Here is an 18,198-nt window from a genome sequence, read left to right as displayed (position 1 = left end):
GCACGATGGGGGCGCGAATTGTCGTGCATGAAGACGAATGCCTCGCCAATATGTTGCCGATATGGTTGCACTATCGGTCGGAGGAGGGCATTCACGTATCGTACAGCCGCAACGGCGCCTTCCATAACCACCAGCGGTATACGTCGGCCCCACATAATGCCACACCAAAACAGCAGGGAACCTCCACCTAGCTGCACTCGCAGGACGGTGTGTCTAAGGCGTTTAGTCTGACCGGGTTGCCTCCAAACACGTCTCCGACGATTGTCGGGTTGAAGGTATATGCGACAGTAATCGGCGAAGAGAACGTGATGCCAATCCTGAGCGGTCCATTCAGCATGTTGTTGGGCCCATTTGTACCGCGCTGCATGGTATCGTGGTGGCAAGGACAGACCTCGTCACGCTCGTTGGAAGTGAATCTGCGCATCGCGTACCCTATTGCGCACAGATTGAGTAGTAGCACGACGTCCTGTGGCTGCACGAAAAGCATTATTCATCATGGTGACGTTGCTCTCAAGGTTCCTCGAAGCCATAATCCTTAGGTAGCGGTCATCCATTGCAATAGAAGACCTTGGACGGCCTGAGCGAGGCACGTCAATGACAGTTGCTGTCTCTCTGTATCCCCTCCATGTCCGAACAACATCGCTTTGGTAAACTCCGAGAGCCGGCCTCTGTGACCGAGTGGTTCTAGGCGCTTCAGTCTGGATCCGCGCTGCTGCTACGGTCGCAGGTTCGAATCCTGCCTCGGGCATGGTTGTGTGTGATGTCATTAGGTTAGTTAGGGTTAAGTAGTTCTAACAGACTAATGACTTCAGATGTTAAGTCCGATAGTGCTTAGAGCCATTTGAATCGTTTTTCACTCTCAGACGTCTGGACTCCTTCCTTGTTGAGAGCCCTTCCTGGGACAAGGTACTCTACTGGCCATTAAAATTGCTACACCAAGAAGAAATGCAGATGATAAACGGGTATTCATTAGACAAATATACTAGAACTGACATGTGATTAAATTTTCGCACAATTTGGGTGCATAAATACTGAGAAATCAGTACCCAGAACAACAACCTCTGGCCGTGATGACGGCCTTGATACGCCTGGGCATTGAGCCAGACAGAGCTTGGATGGCGTGTACAGGTACATGCAGCTTCAACACGTTACCACAGATCATCAAGAGTAGTGACTGGCGTATTGTGACAAGCCAATTATTCGGCCACTATTGACCAGACGTTTTCAGTTGGTGAGAGATCTGGAGAATGTGCTGGCCAGGGCAGCAGTCGAGCATTTTCTGTATCCACAAAGGTCCGTACAGGACCTGCAACATGCGGTCGTGCATTACCTGCTGAAACGTAGGGATTCGCAGGGATCTAATGAAGGGTAGAGCCACGGATCGTAGCACATCTCAAATGTAACGTGCATTGTTCAAAGTGCCGTCAATGCGAACAAGAGGTGACCGAGGCGTGTAACCAATGGCACCCCATACTATCACGCCGGGTGATACGCCAGTATGGCGATGACGAATACACGCTTCCAATGTGCGTTCACCGCGATGTTGCAAACAAGGATGCGACCATCATGATGCTGTAAACAGAACCTGAATTCATCCGAAAAAATGACGTTTTGCCATTCGTGCACCCAGGTTCGGCGCTGAGTACACCATCGCAGGCGCTCCTGTCTGTGATGCAGTGTCAAGGGTAACCACAGCCACGGTCTCCTAGCTGATAGTCCATGCTGCTGCAAATGTCGCCGAACTGTTCGTGCAGATGGTTGTTGTCTTGCAAACGTGCCCATCTGTTGACTCAGGGATCGAGACGTGGTTGCACGATCCGTTACAGCCATGCGGATAAGATGCCTGTCATCCCGACTGCTAGTGTTACGAAGCCGTTGGGATCCAGCACGGCGTTCCGTATTACCCTCCAGAACCCACCGATTCCATATTCTGCTAACAGTTATTGGATATCGACCCCCGCGAGTGGCAATATCGCGATACGATAAACCGCAATCGCGATAGGCTACAATCCGACCTTTATCAGAGTCGGAAACGTGATGGTACGCTTGTCTCCTCCTTACACGAGGCATCACAACAACGTTTCAACAGGCAACGCCGGTCAACTGCTGTTTGTGTACGAGAAATTGGTTGGAAACTTTCCTCACGTCAGCACGTTGTAGGTGTTGCCACCGGCGCCAACCTCTGAGAATTCTCAGAAAAGCTAATCATTTGCAAATCACAGTGTGACGCTACAACGCAGTCCTTGCTATGAATTTTTTCGCTTAATTAACACATGAAACTGTTTGGATACGATGTATTGTCTAGTGTAAATATGTATTGTAAATACTATGTTTATATTATGTAATATTTAACACAAACAAGTCAGGGCATATTTAGTTGACGTTGAAGTCAGAGAGATTGTTTTGTCGCGCCTCTGGGCGCGGGAGCGCGCCAGCGGGTAGTAGTTGCAGTAACGCCGTGCTCGGAGTAAGACGTACAGTCGAGTGCTGCTAGTGCTAGCTGTGTTACATCTAACGGCTAGTGTGTGGATCTAAGTACGACGGGAAAGTAATGGTCGGCATATCTGGAAGCATGGCCGGGCAAGTTATTATGGATTAATGGGCATAGTGCTGAAGAAACGAGGGCTTAAATGTGAAGCGCACTGTCGGCCCAAGTCGTAACAGTAAAAGCCCGCTGCCACATTGTGTCACTGCCGTGGACTTCCGTCGATCCACAGACAACGAGGGAAGTAAGATCTACGTAATTTTCGTAGGATAAAATTGTAGAAGGCTTGCCAGTGACTGGGCTTTTCTCTGAAGTTGAACAATTAATAACAAAGCACATTATAATCCAAGTGTTGCAGTTACATTCCACCCGACAATAACACCAAGTAGGATCCATTCAATCCTTACCTTATTGAACCGAGTGTGTCACGCCTTTATCTAGGGAAAATATGTTAATTATCAAATTATTTGCATAGACGGTGAAGAGTAAATTTCAGACTGGTTATAGTAGTTAATTGCTGCACTTAATAAGCTTAGGCGAACCGTAGTAACTTAATAATAGACTGAAGTAATAAATTGGATTATTAAGATTTATTTCAATGCATATTCAGCTGAAGTTAGTTCAGGGATATTTCATGAAACTATAAAGCTTATCCCACCTGACAATTCCCCAGTTAATGAATTATTATGATTCAAAACATAGTTGCTCAATTATTGGCAATATATTTCATTATCGGCGGCCGCGGTGGTCTAGCGGGTCTAGGCGCTCAGTCCGGAGCCGCGCGACTGCTACGGTCGCAGGTTCGAATCCTGCCTCGGGCATGGATGTGTGTGATGACCTTAGGTTACTTAGGTTTAAGTAGTTCTAAGTTCTAGGGGACTGATGACCATAGATGTTAAGTCCCATAGTGCTCAGAGCCATTTGAACCATTTGAACCTTTTCATTATCAGTAGATCAAACTGAGCAAAGTACCTAATTTTAAAGACAGAATGACAGTCCATTATTCAAAATAAGTGTAGTTAGATTGTTATGACATTGTTTTATATGACTACTAATGATCCTGACACAGCACTTACGTAAAAGTTCCCGTTCGACCTGCTGCGCTAAAAACAGGTAAACTTTATTTTTAACACAATTATTCACGTACTTAAGAGTATTGTCGCTCATCAGTTGAGCTGGCGACCGACTTTTTAAATGATTTTATAACTTAATCATTTCTTTCCCCAAAATTTCCACTGGCAATATTTATTTACAAATTATTTCCATTATTTCATTTACCGATCGTTATTGAACGAAATTTCTCATTCAATAACGATCAAGTTATAACGTCTCCTGTTTCCCGCGGAATAATCATTATTTACTTCGGATTTGGATGCCTTATACAGACGCGGGTCAACATTCATAATTCACGGTCATTGTCAGCTTGTAATTTCGCAAATCCCGGGAAGCAGGGGGGTGTTATAACAGCTTCTTCTTCCTGTTGGTCAAATTTCGCATCTGTAGCACGTCATATTCGTGGTGTAGCAATTTTAATGGCTAGTAGTTTAACAATGCGGACGCGATCGAAATTCAGTACTGATCGCCTAGGCATTGCTCAGCTACAGACAACACGAGCCGTGTACCTCCTTCATAGTGTAATGATTGGAACTGACCAGCTGTCGGACCCCCTCCGTCTATTAGACGCTGCTCATGCATGGTTGTTTGCGTCTTTGGGTGGTTTAGTAACATCTTTAAAAAGTCGAAGGAACTGTGTCTGCGATACAATATCCACAGTCAATGTCTATCTTCAGGAGTTCTGGGAACTGGGGTGATGCAAAAGTCTTTTTGATGTGTGTAGTTCAACAAGTGGCACCGTATCATGTCATCCCCACGTGAATTCTTGTCGGAGCAGCAGTATCGTCATTACGATTGCAATGGGTCCGGAGTAATCGAGATGGCACAATGGAACAATGGAAATGTGTCTCCCGGTCGGAAGAATCAAACGTCGATGGTCGTCTGTGGATACACTATCACTCCGTGTACAGATGTTCTAAATGTGCACAGCACCATGGACAAATGCCGTTGGCGGCAGTGATATGCTGTGGGGACACTGATATGGGCCTCCATTAGACCTGTGGCAGTAACTGGAGGCACCCTGACAGCTGACGACTACGTGAACGTTAGTCTGGATGCCTGTGTCCCTACGTGCTGGGTGACTTCCTCGACTGCGGCGCCATGTTTATCATCATCTTCTTCCAAGGATTAGGTGTTGTGGTCACCCGTTGCGTTCTTTATGATCCGTCCTTCAATAGATCCATCCATCCATCTCTTAGGAGGTCTACCTAGTTCTATATTTAATTATGTTTTTTGGTAATATGTCTCCTGTCATTCTATCAACATGATCCTTCCATATCTCTGTATTCTCTTTTATGTTACATTAATTGAAAATATTTTTAAATCTGATCTTATTGGTTGATTCCTTTTTTATCCTTTTTATTGCAGTCTCCTACATGTTTCATGAACTTCATCTCTTCTGCTTGCATACTTCGTTTTCCTTTGTTTGTTTGTGTCCATGATTCCGAACCATATAAAAGAGTAAGAATAGCCATAACTTTACAGAATTTCATTTCTGCTTCTTCCCTTGCTTTTCTTCCCAGAGTTCTTCCAATTGTTCCGCAGATAGCAATATATTTATAAACTTTCTCCTCAATATCTCTGTCATGGTTAAAACTAATACCGTATTCTAGACAGCTGAAGTGGAATATTTGTTCTGAGATGTTCTTATTTACTACTATTTTCGATTGAACTGGGTTCTTTCCTTTTGTCTGTGGTGCAGAAATAGTTATAATAAACTGCGTTTTGGCTCAGTGTGTACAATGCTCTTTGTAAATTATCTTCTGTTTCCTGTATGACTCTCTGGTCATCAGCATATAGCAGAGTATATAACGGTACGCAATATCATATTTTGATTGCTAACTGTATTTCATCTTTCCACTTCATAATTGCATTATCAGAATATAAAATAAATAAACTGGCTGACAGATTGCTCCCTTGTTTATCATCATCTTCTTCCAAGGATTAGGTGTTGTGGTCACCCGTTCCGTTCTTTATGATCCGTCCTTCAATAGATCCATCCATCCATCTCTTAGGAGGTCTACCTAGTTCTATATTTAATTAAATATTTAATAATTTATTAAAATTTCATCTGACATTTTCGAACCTGAACTTACAACTATTTTCGGTTTTACATATAAACTCTTTGTGGTGTTAATAAAGTTTTCTGTAAAACGTTTTATTTCCAATATTTTCTACAAAAGGCGTCTTTTTACCTTATCAAAGGCTTTCTCACAGTGAATAAATGCCAAATGCATTTCTGCGCCAAATTCCCGAAGTTTTTCAATAAGTTGTGTTGTTGTAAACATATTATCACTACACTAACGTCCCTGTCTAAGGCCTGATTGTACTTCTGCGATTATTGCATGAGAGATGGTTTTTAATGTTCGGTTAAGAATTAAAGACGACATTTTCAAGGTTTAAAACAATGTCAGAATCGTGCTAGGACGATTCGAGGAACGTGACACTTACCTCACGTTGATACAGGGTGTTTAAAAAATGACCGGTATATTTGAAACGGCAATAAAAACTAAACGAGCGGCGATAGAAATACACCGTTTGTTGCAATATGCTTGGGACAACAGTACATTTTCAGGCGGACAAACTTTCGAAATTACAGTAGTTACAATTTTCAACAACAGATGGCGCTGCACGTGATGTGAAAGATATAGAAGAAAACGCAGTCTGTGGGTGCGCCATTCTGTACGTCGTCTTTCTGCTGTAAGCGTGTGCTGTTCACAACGTGCAAGTGTGCTGTAGACAACATGGTTTATTCCTTAGAACAGAGGATTTTTCTGGTGTTGGAATTCCACCACCTAGAAGTGTTGTTGCAACAAGACGAAGTTTTCAACGGAGGTTTAATGTAACCAAAGGACCGAAAAGCGATACAATAAAGGATCTGTTTGAAAAATTTCAACGGACTGGGAACGTGACGGATGAACGTGCTGGAAAGGTAGGGCGACCGCGTACGGCAACCACAGAGGGCAATGCGCAGCTAGTGCAGCAGGTGATCCAACAGCGGCCTCGGGTTTCCGTTCGCCGTGTTGCAGCTGCGGTCCAAATGACGCCAACGTCCACGTATCGTCTCATGCGCCAGAGTTTACACCTCTATCCATACAAAATTCAAATGCGGCAACCCCTCAGCGCCGCTACCATTGCTGCACGAGAGACATTCGCTAACGATATAGTGCACAGGATTGATGACGGCGATATGCATGTGGGCAGCATTTGGTTTACTGACGAAGCTTATTTTTACCTGGACGGCTTCGTCAATAAACAGAACTGGCGCATATGGGGAACCGAAAAGCCCCATGTTGCAGTCCCATCGTCCCTGCATCCGCAAAAAGTACTGGTCTGGGCCGCCATTTCTTCCAAAGGAATCATTGGCCCATTTTTCAGATCCGAAACGATTACTGCATCACGCTATCTGGACATTCTTCGTGAATTTGTGGCGGTACAAACTGCCTTAGACGACACTGCGAACACCTCGTGGTTTATGCAAGATGGTGCCCGGCCACATCGCACGGCCGACGTCTTTAATTTCCTGAATGAATATTTCGATGATCGTGTGATTGCTTTGGGCTATCCGAAACATACAGGAGGCGGCGTGGATTGGCCTCCCTATTCGCCAGACATGAACCCCTGTGACTTCTTTCTGTGGGGACACTTGAAAGACCAGGTGTACCGCCAGAATCCAGAAACAATTGAACAGCTGAAGCAGCACATCTCATCTGCATGTGAAGCCATTCCGCCAGACACGTTGTCAAAGGTTTCGGGTAATTTCATTCAGAGACTACGCCATATTATTGCTACGCATGGTGGAAATGTGGAAAATATCGTACTATAGAGTTTCCCAGACCGCAGCGCCATCTGTTGTTGAAAATTGTAACTACTGTAATTTCGAAAGTTTGTCTGCCTGAAAATGTAATGTTGTCCCAAGCATATTGCAACAAACGGTGTATTTCTATCGCTGTTCGCTTATTTTTTATTGCCGTTTCAAATATACCGGTCATTTTTGAAACACCCTGTATCTAGGCGAACACATTCGTCTGATCTGAAAGTGATGTCACAAATCTGGGACGTTTTGGGGTATCATCTCCGCGGTCAGGAATCCACATGCATGTAATTTACGAGAATGGCAGGACCTGTACGGAGACATTTGCTGACAAATCATTTCCTGAAAACTACCAAGAACTTGTCCCATCCATGCCACACTGAAACACGCTGGTAACCAATTTTGGCTCATCCACTGATCACTGCACATGTGGCAATATAAAGGATGTCCGACGTATACACGATTACGAGAAAGTCAAGGATGAGGAGTACAATTAATGAATTAGCGAAAAATCCCTCACATACTGAAAAGTTCTATCAGAGTAAACCTTTTTGCCCCATAGGAACTGGAACTGCTTTACTTTCGCCAACACTTTTTTAGCATCTTCCAAATCTCACAGGAATTCTCCAGCGTGTCTAGCTGGATGAGCACTCATGAAAGAAATGATGTAGTGGAGAAATGGCTTAGACACAGCCTAGGGGATTGTCCTCCAAGAGAGGGTGCTCTTATTTTAAATTTCCTGATAGATTAGAACTGTGTGCCGGGCCAGGAGTCGAACCTGGAACCGACGTGAACTCGATTCTTTCACCAATAACGCAGCCTCAACAGCATGGGATGCTATTGTTTTGATATATGAAGTCATAACTTTATAAACGTGCGAAGTACTAGTTTTTTTCAAAATCGATTTTATTCGCTCTAAGTCGCTACATCCACACGAGTATATTATACTAAAAGCGCTTCATCGTATGACGAAGGTAACGAATCGTAATGGTGATGAATAAAGCGCTGCCGCTACCTCCACGGTCCTCTTCATTCTTAACGTTCCTGGCCGTCATCGTTGAATTACTTCAGCTCAACGCGAACATGGTAGTTGCTATATACAATATTGTTGAGGCTTTCGTGGCCACTTGATGACAAACTGCCTATTGGCTTCTGTCTCGGGTTCTTCGGCCGACGTTCATCTAATGATTTTTCTGACGTCAGAAAAATCATTAGATGAACGTCGGCCGAAGAAACCGAGACAGAAGCCAATAGGCAGTTTGTCAGTTGCTATATAGTTTGTCATGTTGTGGTGATAACACTTATACATTAGCAATCGCTCTGCAACAAGTAAGTATTGTTTGTTCCAACTTTTACACACTCGGATATGTTCTACATACGCTAGCTTTCATATTAAATGCTCATGACAACAGTGATGTTCGAACGTTGCTGTGCCATAGAGGAGGAGCTCCTCGTGGAGCTGACTACATAGCATCACGTCTATTCCACGTTCAGAATTGCACTAAAAATACCGTCAATGTAACGGTCGTAGTGTCTTGTGGCCTATCTGATTACATGATTGCGTATAAATATCCAGTTTGAGACCTTAGTTTCAAATCTTGTGATAAAAAAGACAGAAAGGACAAGAGGATAGTATTATGTTCCCGATGATTTACAGTACGTAATTACTTCAGCACGCCCTTCTCCGCCACTCAACACCATCAGAATGAAGGAAGAGGATTTTACTGACTTCCAAAATGCTGCTGATAAAGCCAGCCACACAGCAGAGCTACACACGAATTTTGCTGCATGAATTAAATTAGCCCACATGGAATAGTGCGTATCAGAAGGACAATCAGTGACATTCAACAGAAGGAAAGACTAAACATCCTAAAGAAAGGCAAAACTGTTAGCGTTTCACTTCATACACAGCTTTCATTAGTGCAATATATTTTACTACCGTCCGCTAAAAAAAGGAAGGACTTTCTTGCTCTGGTACCCTTTATAACATTGTCGGCAGTATTTACTGATTTGTTTAATAATGCCACAAACTGATGATTTTTGTTTCGAATTGTTTACATGCGGTAAGATTCTATTTTTAGGTACTTGTGTCAATCATTATAGCCAGATTCTATTGCATTTACACCACTGAGTCGGAAAAAGGTAATGCTTAAGAAACTTTGTGCTCTCAATTTTTTAATTTTCTTGTTCTGGAAAATTCAATTAATTGTCTCTCACCTTGCGGTACAGAATATATTTCCTGGGTGATAATAAATGTTTACTATTATAAAAATGTGCGTGCTTATTTCGTATATCATGCAATGTGCTAATTTGTATATTATGCATTAACATAGGTCAACAAGTAAAATTACTTTCAAATCTTCCAGAAACTGTAAGGCGCGAAAAGGAAAGTAAAAGCAAGAACTTCTACATCACGGTGCAGATTTCGAAACGGCGAAGTGACGCACACATTGTAGGTATCGTATATAAGTCGTCGAATGCGTTAAAAAAATAACCGAACAGAGGGAATTATTTCCACAAATCCTCCGTGTGCGTGGTAAATAAAAGAACGTACCAGGAACAAATGTTTTCATAACAAATAATTAACCGAAGATTCCATGTAGGCTTTCACGGCCGGCGTCTTCATCGATAAACACTTCCGGGCTAAGTTGCCGTGGTCGATCTGTAGAACTTGTTCTCCCTGACGTTTCGTTCTCAACTACGGAGAACATCTTAGCGCATGCACTCAGGGGCGATGGTGTAACACCGATGTGTTACATGTTTCTTTGACCATTAATGACTGACGGTCACGCCTTTGTTAGTAGTTTAAAAGATCTTTAGTCTGTATGTTAGCCAATTACATGTTCCAGGAATCGCTAGTAGTTTACATTGTAATGATATGGGTCAGTTTACAGATTACCAAATTAATTTTTACTGAAAAATTGATACATGTTGACCATTTATTGATGCGTTCTTATAACAAAAACAGTATTTGGTTTAGTAACAAATGTATGTTGTTTATATTTCTGTACTGTGTAGGCTACAAGTTAGTGAACAAAAATTCTTCTGTGCGGTAGAAGAAGGTCCACAGAAGCCTTATTTCTTGATTACTTCCTAATATAGTTTTGATATCAGTACCAGTGGTAAGATTCCATACTAAAATAAGATTCACGAAGAGGGGTAGCGGTCTTTTAAGTAGCTACCGGAGCGACTGTCTGTATACTGAATTATCTGGCTATCGGTGTAACGTTTTTAACAGTGAATGAAATAATTTTTTCTGTTAAATTTGGAACGAAATGTTTTGTTAAAAATTCTCTTTTGTGTTTGTTAAAAGCAAGTGTTCTCAGGGCGTTATTGCCAGAAATACCACACGTATTCCAACTTGAAGACATCCGTCTCACTCATGGTGGTTGAAAAAAAAACTTCTTTCTTTAATGTTTCCTTTTCCGTGAGGCTTAATACTCCAATATAGCTGCCTATGTGCAATGGTAGCATATATATTTATAGAAATTTTTTTTAATAAAACTGTACCTCTGGTCTAAAAATTGAATTAGAAAATGTTACACGACGCCGTTTTGTATTTATTGAGATTAATCACTTCAATACTGTCAGAATCAAATGACTATTAAAAAGGTTTTTATCATTTTATCAATAATGGCGTCGCTTCAACAATGCACTTACACAAAATGCAATGGCCAACATTTAATAATTACGTAACTAAATCTTGGATACGGAAGGTACTTTGTAGCTACTAACAAAAACACACTCTGCAGTAATTATTTGGATATATATTTAACAAGAATTATAATAACGCTACAGTCAATTGTATGAATTACAGACTGTGATTTACATGCGTCCGTCAGCTAGGACATCAGAACCAAGAAGACACAGAAGACAATGAAACAAAAAAAAGTGATTTTCTTTTATACCACGAGACAAATGTACAATTGATACGATTCCAAGAGCGGATGTACCGCTTCTTTATTGTTGAATATCGATAATTTAATTTGGTACTCCTTCTTTTTCCAGAGGCTATGTTATATGGCCGAAAATTACCTAACTCGTCCTTCTATCTTGGTAGTGCGACGATTGAAAGCAGGTAGGAAACTTGAGGAATTGTATTTTCAGACCACACGCAGTTCTGTTACATGACTTAATAGTGATACCATCCTTTTGAGTTACATACTCGTTCTTGCTAAATAGGAGCAAAATCAGCAATCTGGGACAAATCTCTGTCCGTTACAATTAACGGGTGCAATAGGTAGGTATGCAACATTTGTTCAATAAATGAATAAATAAATAAAGTAATAGGACAAAAAAACCACTGTGGAGCATTCCAATCATCCTGAAGCAAATTCGCAAATTGTCGTGAGACATGGACCAAAACTCAAAATCCTTAAATACCATTTTATCAAGAGATTTCTTCAGATCTCACTAGGGGTCAATGTTCCACGCATATTCTGTATATCTAGTAAGCGCACCTCGCTTGGCCACCAATGTCTTCAATGTTAGCTCATGTCAGACGAATATACGAATGAATTATCTAAACCCTGAGGTTCTGCTGTCAGAGAACTTCTTGAGGGTACACAAACAGTTAAAGACTTTACCTACTCTCTCAGAGTCTAACAAGTATAATCTTAAGACAACTATTACGAAATCAAGCAACAGGGAAATAGAACTTACAAACTGAAACATACTCATCAACCAGAACATTACGACAACAGACCTAATCTGATATAAATCAGTCCTGGCCATAGCAGCGTCACCTGACGAGGAATAACTGCTAGTCCGACACAAGCACGGTGTCTGTAGTATCAGTTGGCGTGCAGTTCGTGTGTAGAATGGGGAAGGTGGTCGATCTATCTGAGCTTGACCGAGGGTAGATTGTGACGGTTTGGAGGTTCGGCACGAGCGTTTCGGAAACTGCACGACTTGTTCGAAGAGTGTTGCGGTGAGTGTCTTCAACACGTGACGAAACCAAGGTGAAACCATTTCTAGACCTCGTGGTGTTGGGAAGCCACCGCTCATTACAGGATGGGCGCACAGGCAAAATAGGACAGGCTGAGAACTGTTGCGGAACTAATATCAGATATTAATGCTGGGCAGAGTGCACCGAACACTCCTAATGATGAACCTCCGCAGCCGACGACCCATACACGAGGGCAGTTCAATAAGTAATGCAACACATTTTTTTTCTGAAACAGGGGTTGTTTTATTCAACATTGAAATACACCAGGTTATTCCCCAATCTTTTAGCTACACAACACTATTTTTCAACGTAATCTCCATTCAATGCTACGGCCTTACGCCACCTTGAAATGAGGGCCTGTATGCCTGCACGGTACCATTCCACTGGTCGATGTCGGAGCCAACGTCGTACTGCATCAATAACTTCTTCATCATCCGCGTAGTGCGTCCCACGGATTGCGTCCTTCATTGGGCCAAACATATGGAAATCCGACGGTGCGAGATCGGGGCTGTAGCGTGCATGAGGAATAACAGTCCACTGATGTTTTGTGAGCTCCTCTCGGGTGCGAAGACTTGTGTGAGGTCTTGCGTTGTCATGAAGAAGGAGAAGTTCGTTCTGATTTTTGTGCCTACGAACACGCTGAAGTCGTTTCTTCAATTTCTGAAGAGTAGCACAATACACTTCAGAGTTGATCGTTTGACCATGGGGAAGGACATCGAACAGAATAACCCCTTCAGCATCCCAGAAGACTGTAACCATGACTTTACCGGCTGAGGGTATGGCTTTAAACTTTTTCTTGGTAGGGGAGTGGGTGTGGCGCCACTCCATTGATTGCCGTTTTGTTTCAGGTTCGAAGTGATGAACCCATGTTTCATCGCCTGTAACAATCTTTGACAAGAAATTGTCACCCTCAGCCACATGACGAGCAAGCAATTCCGCACAGATGGTTCTCCTTTGCTCTTTATGGTGTTCGGTTAGACAACGAGGGACCCAGCGGGAACAAACCTTTGAATATCCCAACTGGTGAACAATTGTGACAGCACTACCAGCAGAGATGTCAAGTTGAGCACTGAGTTGTTTGATGGTGATCCGTCGATCATCTCGAACGAGTGTGTTCGCACGCTCCGCCATTGCAGGAGTCACAGCTGTGCACGGCCGGCCCGCACGCGGGAGATCAGACAGTCTTGCTTGACCTTGCGGCGATGATGACACACGCTTTGCCCAACGACTCACCGTGCTTTTGTCCACTGCCAGATCACCGTAGACATTCTGCAAGCGCCTATGAATATCTGAGATGCCCTGGTTTTCCGCCAAAAGAAACTCGATCACTGCCCGTTGTTTGCAACGCACATCCGTTACAGACGCCATTTTAACAGCTCCGTACAGCGCTGCCACCTGTCGGAAGTCAATGAAACTATACGAGAGGAAGCGGGAATGTTTGAAAATATTCCACAAGAAATTTCCGGTTTTTTCAACCAAAATTGGCCGAGAAAAAAAATGTGTTGCATTACTTATTGAACTGCCCTCGTATGTGCCATTGTTCACTAAATCGGCAACTACGATTGAAATGGGCACGTGACCATCGGCACAGTGGCAGAGCGTTGCATGGTGTGATGAATCCCGATACCTCCTTCATCATGCCAATGGGAGGACGCGAATCCGTCGTCTTCCAGGGAAACTGCTCCTTGACATCGGAACTGCAGGACGGAGACAAGCTGGCAGCGGCTCCATCTTGCTCTGGGGAAGATTCACGCGAGCACACATGGGTCGGTGAACCTCGTGAAAGGCACCATGACGGCCAAGGAATATCGTACACTGTTTGCAGACCACGTAAACCCCTTCATGACGATGATGTTTCTCGACGGTAGTGGTATTTTTCAGCGAGACAATTCCCATTTCACACTGACAGAAGTGTTAAAAAGTGGTCCGAAGAATATAGTGACCAACTCCATTTGAAGTTCTGGCCCCTCAACTCACCAGATGTGAACCCGACGGAAAACATCTAAGATGTGGTCCAACTTGGCGTCAGAACTCATCGCAACCTCCCCGGAATTTTCTGGAATTAGGTGACTCGTGTGCGAGTTCCTTCAGACTTTAAGGGTATGGACCGTCCATGGCATTGCCATTCTAGATTGGGTATAAGGAAAGTAAAGAAAAGTAAAAATTAAAATCCATAAACGATGACAGCACAACTTGACTAGATGAAGGGATCGGTTGGTAGGACATGATCTGAGGCATCGTGGGGTCACCAATTTAATATTGGAGGGCAGTGTGGGGGGGTACAAATCGTAGAGGAATACCAAGACATGAATACACTAAGCAGATTCAGAAGTATGTAGGCTGCAGTACATACTGGGAGATGTAGCAGCTTGCACAGGATAGAGTAGTATGGAGAGCTGCATCAAACCAGTCTCTGGACTGAAGGCCACAACAACAACGAACGATGACAGTTAAATGCCAGGTTTCTACGTTTACCTGCCATATGTAAGAAAATGCCTGGGCAGGTGTCCTAGTTTGAAGATCCAGGTGTCTCATCTACAGGTCAATCAATAGAAAACTGAAGTTCAGGGTATGTGCCAGTTGTTACATAGAGGGCACACAGTTCGCGAACCGTCCAGTTCAGCGCTCTGGCGCACCACAGCGCGGGTGGAACGGGTGACAGGATTTAAAGCTGCCATCAACATCGATAGCGTGACACCCGCAACACATTGTCCCAAATGAATCAGTGTGCGGACGCCCGCTCGTCACGGGAACAATGATTAACGACACGGCGAAAATGCAGATCGTAGCCTAACCACAAAAAAGACGTCCCGTTGAAACGCCTCGCTGTGCATTGTACTCCACTCTTTTCATTCTCTCCTCTCGGCAAATGCATCCACGATTTTTTTTCTCCCCACTAAAATTACGAACATTGTGATTCTACACAGACAAGAGATAAAGCAGAACTTCATACAACTACAGACGCATTAGGTTCTGTATAACGGCTTCCATAGTCCTGGAAATTTATTGTAGAATTAAGATGAACTCTTCCTGAATAAACGAGAAAGTACAGCAATCAGTGACTGTGAACTTTGTCTTCATTGCCTGTAATCTTTCATTTTATGTCATTTACGATTTAATTTTAACAATCTTAATGGCTGTTACTTAGTACTGACAGTAGGCCGTCGGCAGTGTCTTTTCGTGGTTACTTGCAGTAGAGCGGTCTTCGAATATTCTAAGCCGGTTTTGAAAGAAGTGCGTATGTAACACTGATTTGTAAGCTTTTCCACTTTTGGAAAAACATTTCCTGTAGAGCACTATTTCCGAATTTATTGAGATGAGTGTCTGTATACTTCTGTTTGTTATGTGTGTGTGTGTGTGTGTGTGTGTGTGTGATCCGTACTGATCATGATGGTAAAATAGGAAAACAGTCCATTATTGTGTAGAAATAATAGCTGAGTGAAACACTTGATTAGTGGATACAAGCAATTAGAAACCGACAGAATTATCGTCACCAACAACATCCCACGAAACTTTCATCATTGTCAAAAAAAACTGGTGGCTCATTGTAAGTACTACATAAAAATCAAAGTGAAACACAGATATGGCCTACTTACAACGAACCTTTCTGCTCGAAACTGTGAAGCGCTATATTTAATGAAATGTGGCGGTGGGCACTCCTGTCTAGTATAAAGTATGTAAAAAGTACAGTTGTAGATTCAGTCACAGGAAGGAATTTGATGGAAAATCTTGAAAGTGTGGAACAGTGCAGCGAGGCAGGCCTGCACAAGTGCTCTTTTTCGTAAGTGTGCTGCTTTCCGTTGTACGCCAGTGCATCATTTCGCAACCATAGCCATCTTGGAAGGCTGGCATAATCGCTTTCTCAGTGACCAACAATATTACCGAAAACCGGGATATTTCGGCGGCGTTGCAGCAAGTGTAGTTCGTGACACTGGATCATCTTATCATCAAAAAGCCCATCTTGGCTCTGACAAATTCTGGACGTCCAGCTGCGAAACTGCATTGAATCTAAGACCAAAATACACTCCTGGAAATGGAAAAAAGAACACATTGACACCGGTGTGTCAGACCCACCATACTTGCCCCGGACACTGCGAGAGGGCTGTACAAGCAATGATCACACGCACGGCACAGCGGACACACCAGGAACCGCGGTGTTGGCCGTCGAATGGCGCTAGCTGCGCAGCATTTGTGCACCGCCGCCGTCAGTGTCAGCCAGTTTGCCGTGGCATACGGAGCTCCATCGCAGTCTTTAACACTGGTAGCATGCCGCGACAGCGTGGACGTGAACCGTATGTGCAGTTGACGGACTTTGAGCGAGGGCGTATAGTGGGCATGCGGGAGGCCGGGTGGACGTACCGCCGAATTGCTCAACACTTGGGGCGTGAGGTCTCCACAGTACATCGATGTTGTCGCCAGTGGTCGGCGGAAGGTGCACGTGCCCGTCGACCTGGGACCGGACCGCAGCGACGCACGGATGCACGCCAAGACCTTAGGATCCTACGCAGTGCCGTAGGGGACCGCACCGCCACTTCCCAGCAAATTAGGGACACTGTTGCTCCTGGGGTATCGGCGAGGACCATTCGCAACCGTCTCCATGAAGCTGGGCTACGGTCCCGCACACCGTTAGGCCGTCTTCCGCTCACGCCCCAACATCGTGCAGCCCGCCTCCAGTGGTGTCGCGACAGGCGTGAATGGAGGGACGAATGGAGACGTGTCGTCTTCAGCGATGAGAGTCGCTTCTGCCTTGGTGCCAATGATGGTCGTATGCGTGTTTGGCGCCGTGCAGGTGAGCGCAACAATCAGGACTGCATACGACCGAGGCACACAGGGCCAACACCCGGCCTCATGGTGTGGGGAGCGATCTCCTACACTGCCCGTACACCACTGGTGATCGTCGAGGGGACACTGAATAGTGCACGGTACATCCAATCCGTCATCGAACCCATCGTTCTACCATTCCTAGACCGGCAAGGGAACTTGCTGTTCCAACAGGACAATGCACGTCCGCATGTATCCCGTGCCACCCAACGTGCTCTAGAAGGTGTAAGTCAACTACCCTGGCCAGCAAGATCTCCGGATCTGTTCCCCATTGAGCATGTTTGGGACTGGATGAAGCGTCGTCTCACGCGGTCTGCACGTCCAGCACGAACGCTGGTCCAACTGAGGCGCCAGGTGGAAATGGCATGGCGAGCCGTTCCACAGGACTACATCCAGCATCTCTACGATCGTCTCCATGGGAGAATAGCCGCCTGCATTGCTGCGAAAGGTGGATATACACTGTACTAGTGCCGACATTGTGCATGTTCTGTTGCCTGTGTCTATGTGCCTGTGGTTCTGTCAGTGTGATCATGTGATGTATCTGACCCCAGGAATGTGTCAATAAAGTTTCTCCTTCCTGGGACAATGAATTCACGGTGTTCTTATTTCAATTTCCAGGAGTGTAGATTGTGGTACGACTATGAGACCGTTGTTGCTCATCCGCCGTTCACTGCAGGAGATATTTCCTTTCGCAATTCTACTAGACTGGCATCTAGGGGGTCGATCCACATCGCTGAAATCCTCCACACCAGTAGTCCACGACCGTCGACTGGTACCAGACGCTGCCAGCCAGTGGGGTAGTCATTCTCGATACCTATGCTTTAATCGACCACCATAGCTACGCAGGCTTCTCGCTCATCTTGCTATCAGCATAGCAGGGCCACAACTCAGCGTCAACATACGAAATGGCCTGCATCGCCTCCAGATAGTTCTCGCCATGCAAGGTCCCTCACACGTGGGCGGCTGAGGATCATTGGTTCGGCGCCAAATCCTCTCCCCCCCCCCCACCCCCACACA

The sequence above is a fragment of the Schistocerca nitens genome, chromosome 1 (genome assembly GCF_023898315.1).
Source record: "Schistocerca nitens isolate TAMUIC-IGC-003100 chromosome 1, iqSchNite1.1, whole genome shotgun sequence".
In the NCBI taxonomy this organism is placed as follows: Eukaryota; Metazoa; Arthropoda; class Insecta; order Orthoptera; family Acrididae; genus Schistocerca; species Schistocerca nitens.
The sequence above is the reverse complement of the archived record's forward strand: the minus strand, read 5'-3'. Positions refer to the sequence as shown.